This window comes from Canis aureus, chromosome 13 (genome assembly GCF_053574225.1).
Source record: "Canis aureus isolate CA01 chromosome 13, VMU_Caureus_v.1.0, whole genome shotgun sequence".
Taxonomy (NCBI): domain Eukaryota; kingdom Metazoa; phylum Chordata; class Mammalia; order Carnivora; family Canidae; genus Canis; species Canis aureus.
Window position 1 is genome coordinate 18488149 of NC_135623.1, and position 17713 is coordinate 18505861.

A 17713-nucleotide genomic window follows, 5' to 3' on the forward strand; every position below is an offset into this window, starting at 1 on the left:
CTGAAGAGCAACACTATGCAAATTTCTGAAGCTCTTTTTCTGCAGATCTCTTTCTTCTCAAAAACTATCTCTCATTACTTCTGAATCTCTGGACTCTGATCTCTATTTTCTCAATTTAGCAACATTATTAGATTATGCTTGGTATCTCCTCCTTCTCTACAGTCCAAAAATGCCTTCAGACAAAAAGCCTAGTTGATTACAAGACTCACCTCACATTTTTCTTATATTTCAATCATTAGAGTCCTGCATTGCCTATTGCCCAATATCTGAAAACAATTGTTAATGTTTTGTTCAGTTTTCTTGTTGTTTAAGACAATACAGTAAATCTGGCTCCTGTTATTACACCGAGGCTGGAAGCATAACTCCAAATCCTTTGCATAACTCCAAATGTGTCTTTGAATGTGATATATTTTAGCTAAAAGTAGTCTAAATCTAGGATCTTTGATGTCAGAATCTATACCAAGGCTGAATTTTAATTCAGTTTGTGAAACATTAATAATCACTCACAATCTGCTAAATTCTTTTTTGGGTTCTGAGATACAAAGATAATATTAAGAAAATCCCTTTACTCAGAGCTATGTATAGTTAAAGAAGACAGATGGGTAAGTGATCTTGAGCAAGTCATTTTACAATGTATCAAGAGAGGCACCATGGTGTACTAAGAAAAGATGGACTGGACAACATTACTACCAATCCTCCAAGACATATCTTGATTATACTATACAGAATCTGCCAGGATTATTATTTCATTTTACCACTTACTATGTGTGTAACCTTGGTAAAGTTAATAGTAGTCTAAACTTGAGTTTTTCCAACATCATACAAACTTGTGGTAGCTTTTAGGGTGATTGCAAGGACCCAGTGTACATGAATAAAGTACCTGCTGCCCTTCTAGTAGATGCTCAGTTTAGTTTATTTCCCTTATGTTTATGACTCTATATTCTCATCCATATATTTGGAGTAATCTCCTATGTATGCTTTAGGTTACAAGACTATTGTAAAGATTAGGGATTATAACCTTGACAACACTGTGAAGTCTGCAGATCACTGGTGGGGCTCTGCAGCCCTTGGCAATTTTCTTTATTTTCTGAGCAGCAGCCTGGGCAAGTTGGTTAAACATTCTTTCTGTAAACGCCAGGCTGTGATTGGAACAGTAGATAGATTTTGACTACCAGAGTTTGGGATCCTACCCAGTATTGATAGTTTTGTTATGTTCTTCATAACAAAATGCAATTCTTACTTCTCAATGCAACTAAGACCTACTTTGGCAACACCAGTTTTTTGTTTTTGTTTTGTTTTGTTTTCAAAAAAGTGGTATCTGCTATCAACTTTTGGACCTGTGTTGGGGGGTTAAGCTAAGCATAGGTGGGTCTCTTTAGAAGCTTATAGCAATTGTTTCTCCTGGGCCAGTACTGCTCCAGTATCCGTGTATCCGTGTTCCCTTAGAGTACTTGAAAGCAGACATATTTACAAAATGGGGCTGGAATATTGTGATTTATCATGTACATTTGGTTTTTGTCCATGGTTCCTGGATCATAGCTACTAAAACTCTTGGAATTTCCTATAATAAGAGCTAAAATATGCTGTTTATTGTGTTAGTGAGGTAACTTTTGGAAAGCCCTTGAGGTAACTCAAGGATGATAGCTGGTTGTCAGGGAACTAACTATGTTATTATAGAGTTGAGGAGCTAAAGATTGAATTCAATTGACAGTGGCCAGTGATTTAGTCAGTCAATGCCTCTATGATGAAGCCTCCATAAAAATCCAACAGGACAGGTTTCAGAGAGCTTCTAGGTTGGTGAAAATATGAAGGCGGGGGAGAGTGGCATTCCTCAAAAGGGTACAGAAGCTCCATGCCCCTTCCTGCATACTTTGTCCTATATAGCTTTTCTGTCAGGCTGTCCTGAATTAATATCCTTTAATAATAAACCAGTAATAGGGTAAATAAAGTGTTTCTCTGAGTACTCTAGCAAATTAATCAAACCCAAGGAAGGGGTTGTGGGATCCTCTTACTTATAGACAGTCAGTAAGAAATACAGGTGATCACCTGGATTTGTGACTGGTATCTGAATTCTAAGGATGGAATTGGGACCTGCTATCTGTAAGTGGTTGGTCAGGAGCCCAGGTGAAAACCTGGGCTTGCAATTGGTGTCTGAAGTGAGAGGAAGAGGCACACTTACAGGATTGAGCCCTCAAACTGTGGAGTCTGATGCTATCTCTGAGTAGATAATGTTCAAAATTAAGTTGAGTTTTAGGATACATTGTTGGTATCTGAGAATTGCTCATTAGTCTGAGGAACCCATTCCCCCATCCACCATGTTGAAATTTCATGCAGAACTCAAAAGAGGGGCAGATTTTTTTCTACCGAAGAATGAAGGGCTGTTTTCTAGTGACAGTCTAGAAAGAAATCATCCCTCCAAGACTAACATTGTCTAGGCTGAAGAAGATAGGAACTTTAAAAAAAGACAGACTTGAGATTTGGTTGGAAACTCTCACTCAGTATTTGAATGACCTTGAGAAGGTCAACCACCTTCTCTGAGCCTATTTCCTCATTTGAGAATGGAGTTGATCCTACATAGTTCACAAGGTAATTGTGAGGAACAAATGAGTTAATAGATAGTAAAGTAATTTGTAATCTATAAAAGTCCAACCAGCTATTTTCTAATGTTTTTATTTTTTCTTGTTTTTATACTCTTCTTTTTATACTCCACCCCCCAATATGGAAGCCACCATATATCATCTGTTTATTTATAGATTTAGGCTAATTATGTTTTATATACATTTGATCTGTTTAATGAACACAGCTCTGGTTCTCCTTGAGAAGCAGCCTGGTTTAAAAGACAATGTGTGGGATTTGAAGCTAACGATTTGTGCTTTATATCTCATTTCCACCATTTGTGGACTATATAGCAATGGGCAAATTATTTAAATACTCTTAGTATCATTTCCTTATCTATAAAATGGAGACATTAAACCCCACTTTTCAGCATTATTACAAAGACTAAGTAGTATGCATAGTGCCTACATGTGAAAAAGGCCAAGTAAATATGCTATTATTTCAGATACCTAAATATTTTCCAAAAAATATACCAAAACATGCTATTTTCTGGCATGCCTTGCTGTTGAATGATTAAATACTCAGATTATAATTTTCCTTTTTTTTTTTTCCTTTCGGTAAGTTTTGACTTTCATGGATCTGTAAAAAGCACCTTATACATTCACACTGTGAAATGCTTCCTTGCAAATATGTCAGCATCCCCAAGTCACTCACTGACCACAATCTAACCTAGGGCTCCTATGGGCTGACCCACAGTCCTCAAGAAACTGCTGGCAACCATACCTCTGAGCCCAGGCAGATACCCATTCTCTGATAATTTCTCAAATCCTTTATCTTTACTTTTGTACAACTCTTCTGCAAACTAGGGAGTTGGAAAATGATCCCCTTCTGGGGATGAGAAATGAGGCAGCCTAACTGCCTCATTTCACAGAAACTAAAGTCCTGGCAGAGGAAGAACAGTCAGCTCTCTTGGTTTCCTCATCAGTGTTATTTCCAAAATCTTTCAAAATCTTGCACTGCCATTCATCTTAACAACCCTGTGTGATAAGAATGACAATACCAGTGTCATTATCCCTATGTGGTATATAAGAAAACAAGTTTCAGAAGGCTGAGTTGCTTAAAGTCATACAGCTAGTAAGTGACAGAACTAGTTTTTACACCAGATTCTGTTATCTCCATGAGGCTATGTCAGCCTGCAGCCATTCTGTAGCCTCCAGATTCCTTATAAAGCTGTGCCATGGTCATAATTAGCATATGTCGGATGCTCATGTGGGCAGAGTTAATTTCCCCCAAGCAGTCAGTGAATAGTTGGGGAAGGCTCCAGCCAGGCAGATGCTAGAAAAAAAATTCTATTTCAAAGTCTGTTTATACTATTCTTCTTAGAACTCTTTCTCTACCTAGTATCATCTGACCTCTACCGTTCTCTTCTGCATTGTACTGATTACAGAGAACTCTTCATTGCAAACTGGAGTTGGAGGTGAGACTAGGTAGCTTAATTCATTTTTTTCCCCATGGGAAATCTATAAAATTAAGGTACATGTTTAGTATTTATTTATATGTTTGCTTATTAACTGATTTATTTATTATGTTTCATTTGTCATAAATTATTTGGAGTTGATTATAAAAATACAAAGCTTATCATATTCTAGCTGGCATGTCTGTCTTTTCAGCTTCATCTCTAGCATCTGTAAAAATTATCCAATTACATGGTCTTCTCTCAGTGCCCAGAAGGCACTATGTTCTTTCCCATTTTAGAGACATCTCATACACAGTCCCTTCTGGAAAAATGAGAAGAGATAAAAGAGGAACTCAGGAGTAAAGTTAATATCTACATTTGCTGGGTTTGAGTAATAAACCTGACATTGAGTTTCCTAGCAACCAAGGCAAGGAGAAATACAAGATCAGATAGATGGCTCACACTACCCATTACAAAACTCAGTCTAAGAAAAAACATGCTGAAACCCAGGGGAGGGGAAGAGGGTAAGTGACTTAAAGAGTATAGTTTACAGGGTGATAAACAGCATTCTCAGACACATCCTTAAAAGTAAGGAAAAAAGTTTCTTAGGGCATAGTCTTATAATATGTCTCAATATAGTCCTTTGTTATCTGTCAAGTTGATAAAAGCTGTCCTATAAAAGACCAAAATCATGTTCTCTTGTCTTGATCCAAAGATAAATTTTAGAGTGTCTCAAGGAGTAGATGAACTATATATTTTTAAGGCTGTTTTCCATGTGCTTTCTCTCTCTCAGTGAGTTTTTCATAAATATTGAGTGGCAAGAACTTAAGCTTCAGTATCTGACAATTAACTGACTACTATAATTTATTACCCATAGGTTTTCTAAATCATCAGTTGTCTGTGTAATCATTTTCCAACAGAAAGTTACTAAGAATCAGCATCTTCATCTATAAATTGGATATAGTATTACTTTTACATGGATGTTATAAAGATCAAGTAGTATAATATTACTATAATAATAGTAGGCAATATTAATGTAGTAAATAGACATTGGACCATTTCTAGAAGTCACATACTGCTAATTGCTTTAATTAATTTAATTTAATCCTTAAACTTTAAAAGATAAGTAGTATTGTTTTCCCCATCATTAAAAATAAAAAACTATCAAAGATTACGAGTTGATAAATGGGGGAGTCAGGATTGAATATCAGGTTGGTTGGATTCCAGAATTCTTAATCTTAACTACTATGTTATAATTAACCATATGTGGTGTTCAACAAATGGGTTAATGGTATTTTAATAGAATTATGATCTAAAATGTTGTTAATAAGTATAAGATTAATGTGATTTGGGTATTTTTATTAGAAAGTGTTATATAGCCTGGAGCATTTTATTTGGTGTGACTTAACAGATTTCATCAAATTTAAGAAGCTGTCAATTATAAGATGCACCATTACTTTATGTACCAGTAAGAAAGAAGAATGATGCCAATTAAACTCTGACACAGTGCTTTCTTATTACGTTGGATTTTTATTTTTTACTTCCTAAAAGACCTCTTTCAAACTTATTTACACAGAGATTTTTATCATGGATCTCTCTTGTTTATAATAAAAAAATAACCAAATAAAGTGTTAAGGTATTTGAAAAAATTCAGGATCCAACTATTCTAAATTACTTTTAACTCAGAATTGTCAGTAGACACATTTTCCCACACAGTAGAAGCTTTTGTGTCTTTAAGAACCTGGTGATGTAGCCTTTCTTCAAAGTGTCCATTGTCATCTTGGGATTTTCTCCTAAGCCACTGATGGAAGTTATGATGTATGTGCTCAAGCAATATCAGTGAGTCATGATACTATAAGATGTATCTGGATTTCAGAGATGTTAAATGGAGGGAAAATGTGTATCTTAGAATTGACAATAAACTTTGTGTTGAGTAACATGTTTTGCTTGGCTTAAACATATAACTGTTTTGATAAAGATTTGCATCTGATGTTTCATTCCTCTCAGCCCAAGCATGGTAAGTATCCATGTATAGTTGTTGCCCAAATTGGAATAGACAATAGCTCTGGGATATGGGTTTCTGCCTTTTAAAAATGTGCTTATCAAGGTTATCTACTATAGCAGGTCCCCTATGGTAATACAATAGTACATTTTTTTCCCTAAAACCAAACTATAGAATATTATAATACCATATTTTCAGTAGAAGAATACAGAGAAAAGATACACATGCTAACTTTAGTTTTCACACTGATACTTTGTATGACCCTAAAACAAGTCCCCATCTGTAAAATCAGGAGAGTTATTTCATAACTCCAAGAGCAAGTCCAGCCTGAATAGGATTTATTCTTACACGCTAAGAAGGGAGTTAGAATTTGTTGTAAGCCAACTATATGCTTGCTATTTCATATGATTAATCTTCAAAATAATTGTATTTATATAGCTATATTACATTTCATAAAACAGACTTGTGATTGACTAATTACTTCAAGTATTGGCTTCAGGAAAAGCTGGGATTCCAAGCATATCTTAATCAATTCAAATCCCAGGCCCTCTACATTACACATATTGCCTCTCTGAGTCCTTAAAATCTTAACTGGGCAAAATACAGGGAGAGCTAAGCAGTTGCTAGGATTGTGAAATCAGAAACATTATATTATTTGAAATGTCAGAATCAAAGTTAGAATGCATCTTAATTTAGTTCCAAAACCTTCTCAGGAACCTACTCTTTGCTCATGCTGAATGCTGGAAAAGTAAGAGAGAAATCACATCACCCTGTTCTTAGGAAGCTCATAGTTTAGTTAAGTATCTTTCCAAATATATTCTTTGCACCCTTAGAATTGATTCAACCCTATTTAACAGCTCTTTACTGACTCAACTTTATGGTGAGGATGAAGTATACTTAAGTAAATAAAATAATTTGATTTCCTCCCCCATTGGTGTTGTAGACTAATAGAGACAGTACACAAATAAACAATTTAATACGTATACAATTTAAAACTGTGATAAGCTAAAATAATTTATCAGCTCTGGTGTTAGAAAATAGCATGAGGGCCATACTTGGATAGTATGGGCAAAGGAGGCCCGTCTGAGAAGATGAAGCTTAAAGGACTGGAATGAGGGAAATTAAGAGCGGTATAGATCATGCCAAGCAGAAGTAAGAGAATGATTGCAAACCTCATGGGACAGATATAAAATTCGAAGAATCGAAAGATGAAATGTAGTAGTAGATGAATGTAAAGAGGGAGACAGGGCTAAAATCAGATAGGGCTGGAAACCCACCTTAAAATATTTGGATATTGTTTGTAATCCAAAGGAACAAAGACATTAAAGCATTTTTGGTGGTAGAAAGTCAGAGGAGGGGAATTAACATTAGGCAAATTGATGTGTGTGGTTTTTTTAAACTTTGGCTTCCATGGAGAATAAAATTATAGTAAAGTACAGAACAGAGGATATAAGTAATAAGGCTGTTACAGAAATGAGATAATAGTGGCTTGGATTAGGGTCAGTGGCAGTAGAGATGAAAAAAGTTAAAGTATTTGACATATGTACTGGAAGTTAGATTATTGAAAGATTTATTACATCTGGGAATAAAGGGAGAGTGATGAATTAAGATTGAGTTCAGATTTCTGGATGGGCAACTCTTGAATATTGTTGCCATTGATTGTACTGGGGAATTTTGAAAGGTGACCATGTGGATAGATAGGGGAGTCAGCATATTTGTTTTGAAAATGTCAAGTTTTAGATACTTATGAGATCTCTAAGGGACGATATCTAGTAATGTTTTGGATACACAAGGCTGGAGTCCAGGGAAGTCTGGCTGGAGACATACATTTGAGAGTTGCTAACATGTAGATTTTATTTAATGCCTATATTTAGATAAGAAAATGTAGGAAGAAAGGCAGAGAAAAAATAAGATAGTAAAGGATCAAACTCTAGGGAATTTCCATATTTCAAGTTTGGACAAAAGAGAAGAGGCCCACATAAAAATCAGAAAACAAGTGACCAGAAGTAGGAAGAAAGCCAAAAGTAGAATGAACTGAATAGTCATTGAAGAATAAGAGATGCTGGCAGCATGCATATGCAGAAGTTTTGTCTAGAAGAAGAGCAGAGAAATAGGATGTAACTGATGGTGGATGATGTGTAGAGTTATGGGTTTAGAGTTATTTGCTCAATGTAATGAGCTGGTGAGAGCAGAATTGATGATGAAGGAGACACAGGAGATGATCAAAAGGGTATAGTCCTTAGGAAAGTGAATGGCATGAGATCCAAAAGATATGCTGAGGGCCTTTGTTAGGAAAAAAGACACCTTCATCATGGTAATGGGATTATACAAAAGAAACATAAGTATGTTTCTAATTTTGGCTGTGGGAATATGAGAATGCTGTTGTCTGATGGTTTCTAAAATGGAAAGCATTAGAAAAGATAATCCTTGAAAAATGATGGTGAGAGAATAAGAATAAGGGTTTTCATGAGATTGAAGACATTTTGAACTAGTCTTTCTTTTTTTCTTTCAGAGAAAACATGAGAAACCTAAATACCAGAATAACCTTGTAGAATTGTTGAGCAGTGATAACAGCTGCTTGAGGACTTAGATCATATATTTAAAATGCAGGCATTCTGCCTCAATACATGATTTTCTCCAGTTATATAGGGCCTATATAAGGTAGGAAGAAGAGTTCATTATAGGTATGGGTTTTGCCACATCAGAAAAAAATGTATGGAGACAAGGGGATTGAAGGTGTTTATGAGGACATAATTATAATAATAGACATGGATAGAAAGAAAAATAGGAAGGAAGCTGATGGCTATGAAGTAGAAGGATTGGTGGATTGGACTTCAAAGAATTATTGTAAAGTAAATGTTTCAGCAAATTATCTTGACAGTTGCAGTTAGAAAACATGGTGTGGACATTTGAGATTGTAAGTAGGGTAGAGTGTGTGTTTATTTGAGAAAAAGAGAAAGATAGTGATGGTAAGAGAAGCTGAAGTGGAGTGAAGGAAAAGATTATTTTTTTATTCATTCAAAAAGTATTTCTTAAGGATTTTTCATGAGTCAAGCATTATTCTATTTGCTGAGGATACAGCACTGAGGAAAGAGCCATGATGTTACATGGATCATCTGTATGAATGTGGAAACCGCTAAGAAAGAAGATAGAAAGTGGATGTAGAGAGAAGGATCCAGGGAGGCAAAGATTAAGGGTTGAAGCAAATCACCAAATCTAGTGATTCACCAAATTATAAGCCATGGTATTATTGGCACCTAAGTAATAATATTAACAACAACAACAAAATGAACAGTGACAACAATAGCAAAAAAAATACCTAAATGATATTTATGTGCCAAGCACTGCACTGAGTATTAGCATGTATCAATTTGCTAATACCTCAAAATACCTATTAGATTGTCACTGCTATTCTATTATTCAGAGTAAATAGTGTTTGGGAGGAAGGAATGGAAGAGAATCCAGGAGCTTGGGTTGGATTAAAGGAAGTAGGAATAGAGAGGAGTGGTCAGGTGAAGACAGATGCCAGAAAAGGTCTGGAATTGTAGCAGTTACTGAAGGGAGTAAATAGGTAAGGAATGGTGAGATGATCCCTGATAGCCTTCCAGTTGAGGTGGGCAGTGGTCTCTATTGCTGGATTCATCAGGTGTATAATGGCTTCAATGACAACTGTTTCCTCTGAGAACAGGAAAGGTATAGCCAAAAATGACTGGGGCCTTTCCTCCTCCCGTCAAGAAAGGAAAAAGGTGATTCTACTAAGGAGAGAAGAGAAGGTGAACTATTACTTGCCCCCTGTTCCTATTACTCTTAGAGCAGTTCTCCTTTTATTTATTTTTTATCTTTTAAAAGAATTTATTTATTTATTTACTTACTTACTTACTTATTTTATTTTATTTGACAGAGAGAGCATGAGCACAAGCAGGGGGTGAGGCAGAGGGGTCCGATGCAAGGCTGGATCTCAGGGCTCTGGGATCATGACCTGAGCTGAAGGATACTGCTTAACTGACTGAGTCACCAGGACACCCCAACAGTTCTGCTTTTAATTACTTAAGATTACAGGGCTTTCTTAGGATTTTTGTTTCAAAATTATAATGGCATGATTGAAAAACCCTGGTCTAGAGGGTCATTTAATCTTAAAAATATTCCATCCAATCCTCTTATTTTTCAGAGAAGGAACTAAGATCCCAGAGAGGAGGTGGGAATTACTCAAGGTCACACAAGGACGTCATAGTAGAGAAAGCTGTCTTCTGGCTCCCAGTCTAGTGTTCTTTACCACACCCATCTGATCCAGGTTTAGAGCCTTAACATTCTCTAGGGTAGAGAGTGCAGCAAGCTTCTGCTGGACTCTCACTCTATTCTGTGTCTGATCTATCTCCTGGTAGCAGCCCACCAGCCCATGAATTTTAAAATTCATGTTATGTTAATTATACCATAATCCCTGTCTCTGCTGACTATATTCTATTAAGAAATAATTTACTGTTTTTCAATAACCCTGGGTGTCCTCTCCTAACAGTGTGGAGAGGTGAGGCCTTCCAGCAAGCTTTGCTTGCCGTAGCAGCAGTACTGGGCTCCATACTTAGAGAACTACTAGCAGAAAGTAGTTTCCCTGATAGTTAGGAGACTCTTGGTGCTGTCATTAAAGAGAGTTCCCTCACCTTTCCCCTTCCCTTATCTGCTTTCTGTTTTCTACTTTCATTCTTGTTTAAACTACACAGAAACTTCTTGTCATTAAAAATCCTAGAATGAAATGATAGGGATTCTGCTGTTTTTGTTCACTGATATAGTCCAAACATCTGTAATAGTGGCCAACACATGGTCAATAAATATTTGTTGAATGAGTAGATTATGAACAAATAAACAAATTGGTAAGATCTGGATAAACTGATACTAAAACTCTGAAATCAGAGAAGTAGCTGTGAAAGACCATGTGCTCCAACTTTCTCACTGTACAACGTGGCTGAGAGTCAAGAGCCCTGTGTACTAGTCTTGACTGGACTGAAGAGATGTTGCAGAGAGAAATAACTCGCCAAGGTCACTTGTCCAAACAGACTCTGTAAATTAGATGTCAGCCATGGTATCTTGTTTGAGATTCATATGAAATTAGTTCAAAGCTCTCTTATGTATAGTGGAAGCTCTGCATCCCTCTCTACCTCTCAGAATTTTGTGTGGATTGGGGTGAATTTTGATACTGTGATTTGTTGCAAAGCTCTCTGAATTAGCTCAGTTTATGGTTTATCTTGTTATCATGTGTATAATGTCCTTATTGACCCAGACAGATAACTCATCTCCTCTCCTGGATATATCTAAATTCACACACATACAAATAAAGGTATTCATGCATCCACAGGCACACGCAAAGACATGCAAAAAACTAATCTAATATATAAAGCTTTTTCTATGTGGATCAGATTTTGTTGAAGATTTAGGGAGATGGAAGGAATTTATATTATATAAATGCAAAAAAACCCTTAATATTAGTCATGCCTGTTCTTAAAACATATTTACTATTTCTGTTAATTTGGGCTTCATATTCCCCATATCTTAATTCATACATTCTTCCCACTTTCCTTTCTTTCTTTCTCTGTTTATCCCATCCATTCTTCCCACTCCCCTTTCCTTCTCTGTTTATCCCATCTTTAGATTTCTGTTCATTACTTATAAATTATAAGAATTCCATCTTTCTTGTCACCAATTGAACTTCATGACCTGTGGTTTCATTTTCTATCCCCAGGTAGTGTATCATACTTTTTTTTTTCTAAAATAAGGCAGTTCCCTTCTCAAGATGTTCCCTTACAATGATGTTATTGGAAGATATGAGATATTTCATAGCATTTATAGAAAAGTTGAACAACAAATCCTTTGGGAGAATTCCACAAGCGTCACTTGGAAGATCTCATCCATGGCATGACTACTTAGGTATTAATATGAATATGACTCATTGTCAGTAACACCAATCGTGTTTCTCCATTTCCAGTTTCAAATTTCCCAGAAAGTGACTGTGATTGTCCTGAACTGTAATAGTTCAATGAATTATGCTCAGGGACAGGACCATCTTGAATAGACAAGACCATGTACCCACCACTGGATATTGGAGCTCTTTCCAGGGCATGCAAAATCACTGGAGATTCAGTACCCATCCCAAGCAGTATCTTCCTCACTGCTTCTCTTAGGACTAAGCTTTATGCTCATGCTTCTCATTCATTCAAAACTATCCACTAGGAATGTGCCCATAAGTGGACCTTGGGCGCTGGAATATAAAGATAAATAAAAATGTGTGTTCTGGGGATCACTGGCATTGCTGTTGGTGATTGGAGTGAGGAACACTTGTAAAGTTGTGTATGTGATTTTAATAGGAAGGTAAAACCCTTGTAGTAACGACCTGAGTATCCAAAAGAAAACTTGCTTTAAAACTCCATTACCCATTGTTGTGGACATCTGAGGAATGTTGTAAAGTTCTCTAGTCTTCCAGAACTGCTTTGAAAGCAACCAGCCAGTCCGTACTGAGGGCCCTCAACAGAGAAAAAGATTCAATTGACACTTGAACACCTCAGTTTTGAACTGTGCAGTTCCACTTACCTGCATATTTGTTTTTTTTTTTTTTCATAAATACGGTATAGTATTATAAATGTATTTTCTCTTCCTTATTATTTTCTTAACAAAATTTCTTTTCTCTAGCTTACTTTATTGTAAGACTACAGCTTATAAATATGTGTTCATTGACTCTAAGTTATGGTAAGACTGCTGATCAAGAGTAGGCTATTAGTAGTTAAGCTTTTGGGGTCAAAACTTATATGTGAACCAAAGCAATCCTGAAATAGAAAAACAAAACTGAAAGTATCACAATTCCAGACTGCAAATTATATTACAAAGCTGTAGTAATCAAAACATTATGGCACTGGCACAAACATAGACAGATCAATAGAACAAAACAGAAAACTCAGAAATAAACCCACAATTATATCATCAATTAATCTTTGACAAAGCCAGAAAGAATATGCAGTGGGAAAAAGACAATCTCTTCTGCAAGTGATGTGGGGAAGATGGGACAGCTACGCGCAGAGGAATTAAACTGAACCACTTTATTACACTATTTGCTAAAATAAAATAAAAATGGTTTAAAGGCCTAAATATTAGACCTGAAACCATAAAAATCCTGGAAGAGAGCACAGGCAGTAATTTCTCTGTCATCAACGGTAGCAATATTTTTCTAAATATGTTTCCTGAGGCAAGGGAAATAAAAGCAAAGATAAACGAGAGACTACAGCAAAATAAAAAGCTTATGCACAACAAAGGAAGCAGTCAGCAAAACTGAAAGGCATCATACTGAATAGTAGAACATAATTGCAAATAACAGAGCCAATAAGGGTCAGTATCCAGAATATATAAAGAACTGATACAATTAAACACCCAAAAAACAAATAATCAAATTAAAAATGGAGAGAAGGCCAACAGGCATGAAAAGATGCTCAACATCACTCATCATTCAGGGAAATCCAAATTAGAGCCACAATAAGATATTACTGCATATTGGTCAGAATGACTAAAATTAAAAACACAAGAAACAAGTGTTGTTGGCAAAGATGTGGAGAAAAAGAAACCCACTGTTGGTGGGTATGCAAAATAGTGCAACCACTGTGGAAAACAGTAATGGAAATTCCTCAAAATGTTAAAAATAGAATTACCCTATGATCCAGTAATCAAACTACTGGGTATTTACCCCAGAATACAAAAACACTAATTCAGAGGGATGCATGTACCCCTATGTTTATTGCAGCATTATTTATAATAGCTAAGCTATCAGCCCAAGTATCTATCAATAGGTAAATGGATAAAGAAGATGTGCTGTGTATATATAGAGTGCAGTATTATTCAGCCATAAAAAGAAAGGGATCTTGCCATTTGCAACAACATGGATGGATCTAGAGAATGTAATGCTAAGTGAAATAAGTCAGTCAGAGAAAGACAAATTCTGTATGATTTCACTCATATGTGGAACTTAACAAACAAATGAGCAAAAGGGAGTGAGAAAGAGAGAGAGAGAAAAAGAGAAAGGAAGAAAGAGAAAAACCAAGAAACAGGCTCTTAACTATAGAGAACAAACTGATGGTTAGCAGAGGGGAGGAGGTTGAGGGAATGGGTGAAATAGGTGAAGGGGACTAAGAGTACACTCATCTTGATAGGCATTGAATAATATATAGGATTGTTGAATTACAATATTGTACACCTGGAGCTAATATAATATGTTAACTATACTGTAATTAAAATTTTAAAAAAATTAAAAAGTTACACGTGGATTTTTGATGACCCAGAGGGCTGATGCCTCTAACCTCCACGTTGCTCAAGGATCAATTGTTGTTAGGCAAACTGAACCCACAGGTGAGGGATAGGTTTTCAAATTATATTCACCTCTTCTTACTTAAAGGGTGATATTAGGCTCTCCTTACATTTTAAAGAAGTTTTTATATTCACTTGTCCTTTAACACAAAGGAGAATTAGTCAATACATCTAATTGTGCCCTCAGAGTTATTCAAGAAATGAAAAGAAAAAGGATGTAGTAGCAACAGAATTTTCATTACAAATATGAACATTTATTGAGAACTTATTGTGTCAGACATCATGCTAATAAGCATTTTCCATACATTTACATATTTTATCCTCACAGCAATTCTGTGAATTATGTACTCTTCTAAAGCAAGGATCCTTATTACTTCATTTTACAGATGAGGAGACTAGCACTCAGATAGACTGAAGAACTTTCCAAGTCACACAGCCACTGTGTGGCAGAGCTAGCTAGCATGCAGACATTGCTCCACTAACACTTGTACTCATTACCATTATGCTAAGATGCTCCCATCTTTCCCCCTAAAGTATAGTGAAAAGAGGAAGGTATCTGAACAAGGGTTTCTAGATGCCAGTCCTAACTTCGTCAGCTCAATGTGTGACCTTAGATAAACTATTTCTTCTCTCAGAAATTAATTTTCCCTACCTGCAATTGGTGGAGCATGGGTGGAATTCTAACAACTCTTTTAATGCCAAAGTTCTATAATCCTATAAGCTCCCAAGGCATTTTTATAAAAGCCTGTGCCCTGTGAATTCTTGTTGTTCAATCATTGTACTTGAAGAGGTCCTTGGGCTGATTCTTGGGTACATAATTCGTGAGTCTTCTTCAATGCACTCTCTCCACCCAAAGAAAGTTTGCAAAGGCCACTCTTGTTCTGTCACCTAGAAGCATATGTTTACATCAAGCCATTCATTGCATGTAACTATACCCTTAATGTCAATGCCTAAAATAAATAAAATAAATGTATAATGACTGATCTGGGTCTGGTAAAATGCATTCCACTTAAAATAACAAATCTATATCGGAATATTTAATACTGGTTTGGGGCAGAAGGTTTCAGCTGGAGATTGAAATTCAGATTGCTGGCAGACAGTCCATTTTCTATATAGTCCTCTAGCTCTGGGAGGGATTATTTTATGGGGGAGCAGAGAAGAGTTGGGAAACAGCAGTCTGTGTGCCTTTTATTATACAGTTGATAGGAAAAGTAGTCTTAGCCATATTTAGAGGTGAATATTCAGTTATTTCAAAGCTATAAAACCTATTCTTATCCCTGGAGGGCCTTCTGTAGTCCACTGGAGCCTAGAGGGACCTACCATGGGAGAGGAGATTTGGAGTTTCCTGAGCTTTCTTTCTATAGTTTGGGGGCTTGGGGTGAGTGCATGGAGACAGTAGGAGTGCAACAGAAAGCTTTTGGTCTTGGATTTAGAACACCTTGGTAGAATCCCAGTTCTGCGACTTCTAAGCTCTTTGTAACATTGGTCAAGTTATTTAGATTGTATGATCCTCTACTCTTCTTCAACTATAAAGTGGAGAAAAAGATCCAAGGAGTAGGTATCTGTGAAAAGAAGAAGAAAGGAGAACAGATATTTTAGTAAGCATCTTCTACACCCTGGTGCTTCTTTCCACCTTCCTGATCTATGAAATAAGATAATTATACCCATTTCTCCATTTCTTGTTTGATGATGTTCATTTCTTATAAACATGAATCATACCCTGCCCTCAGGGTGATCCAGGCTAATGTAGGATTCAAATAGACTACTAAGTAATTTAAATGTGACTTAAAATGTCACAATTCAGACACAAGGGGACTAGTAGATGCAAAGGAATGAGCTTTGAATTGTATCATGAGGACTTAGAAAATGCCTCCCAGAACAAGAAGCATGAGCCTAGAATATTCTAGCTTAGCGTAGAAATATTTAGCAGATGAAGAAAAGGGAGAAGGTGCTTCAGGCAGAAGAAAGAAGGGATCAGGATAAGTTATATCCTGGAGATGTGCTGTTGCGTGGCATGTTCATGACACAGTGAGGAATCCCCAGTTGGTTAAGCATGTGTTAGTGGAACAGTGAGGGCCTACATCAGCCTGAAACCAGGTAACTGAAGTATTTGAAAGCCAATTTCAGACTTTATCTTATAAGTAACAGAGAGTCAACATAGTTTTGTTTTCAGTGGAAGGGAGATTGTGATGAATTTGCATCATACATAGGTGAGTGGTAGAGATATAGGGGTCTAAAGGTTAGAAGTCAGAAGAACGTGAATCAAATATAACATGTTTTGCTGGGTGACCACTGGCAACTGGCTTAAACTCTACCTAAATTTCTGAGGGCTTTGAAATGAAGTGTAGAATCTTCTTCATAAGACAAATGGCAATTATTGATTCCACAAGGATTTGGGGGGGGAGTCTCCTAGGTGTAGAGCCATCTGCTGGGAAATGTATGCAGAGATACGGAGTAAATGTATGCAGAGATAGGGAGTAGAGAAGTGTTAGAATGTTGGCTCTTTAAGGGCTAAGTCAGCATATTTTAGAATTCAAGACCTTGAGAAATTCTTTTCTGCATTTTGGGTTGTGGTTGTCCCCTTCTGCACAGCTGAGGAGGTGACTTCTGAGGTCTTTATTGCTTTAACATTCTGTCTTCACCTTTCAGACTTGTTCCCAAACCTTTTCTTGTAGGTGGCCTATTCAAAATCTAGTCTTTCAATCATAGCTTCACTCTTATCCTTAACCCTCTTACCTGTCTGGAAATGTTTGCAATACAATGCACGTATCATCTCAAGAAGCCAGGGTTAAAAGAGGTCTTTCTCTGTTTTGCATAAAAGCATTACTATAAATAGACAGAAACCATAAGCCTCCAGCAGTGGATACATTTCTGAGTTCTCAATCTGGGGCCCCAAAGACAGAAACAGTTGGATTACTACTAAAAGGAGCTGAAAGTGCTGAGGGCTATTGACTTTACTGTATAAACAGGAAGTCAGTGCCAGGAAGTTGTTTGCATGTTCTTAAACTAAGCCATGTAGAATCGGACATGAATATCTCAGAACTGCTAACTACAGATGATCATGACAGGATAGGAATCTGAATCATGAGTCAGAGGGCAGGACCCCAGGCCTAGAATCGATCTTACAAAAATATTTTCATGTCATTTTGCATCTCAGTGATAGGTTTATGGCTGACATGGGAGAGAAGTAAGAATAAGAGATAGAAGCTTGTTTTATTTATTTTCTTTTTTAAAAGATTTTCCTTATTTATTCATGAGAGACACACAGAGAGAAAGGCAGAGACACAGGCAGAGGGAGAAGCAGGCTCCATGCAGGGAAACTGATGTGGGACTTGATCCCAGGACCCTGGGATCAGGACCTGAAC

At 36.6% G+C, this 17713-nt stretch overlaps 1 protein-coding gene across 11 annotated transcripts in view; it reads left to right on the top strand.

The window, feature by feature from the left end:
• The window catches only part of LOC144281984 (BEN domain-containing protein 5), a 1369676-nt gene that overhangs the window by 826485 nt on the left and 525478 nt on the right, over window positions 1-17713 (top strand). The gene's annotated exons all lie outside the window — the stretch shown is intronic.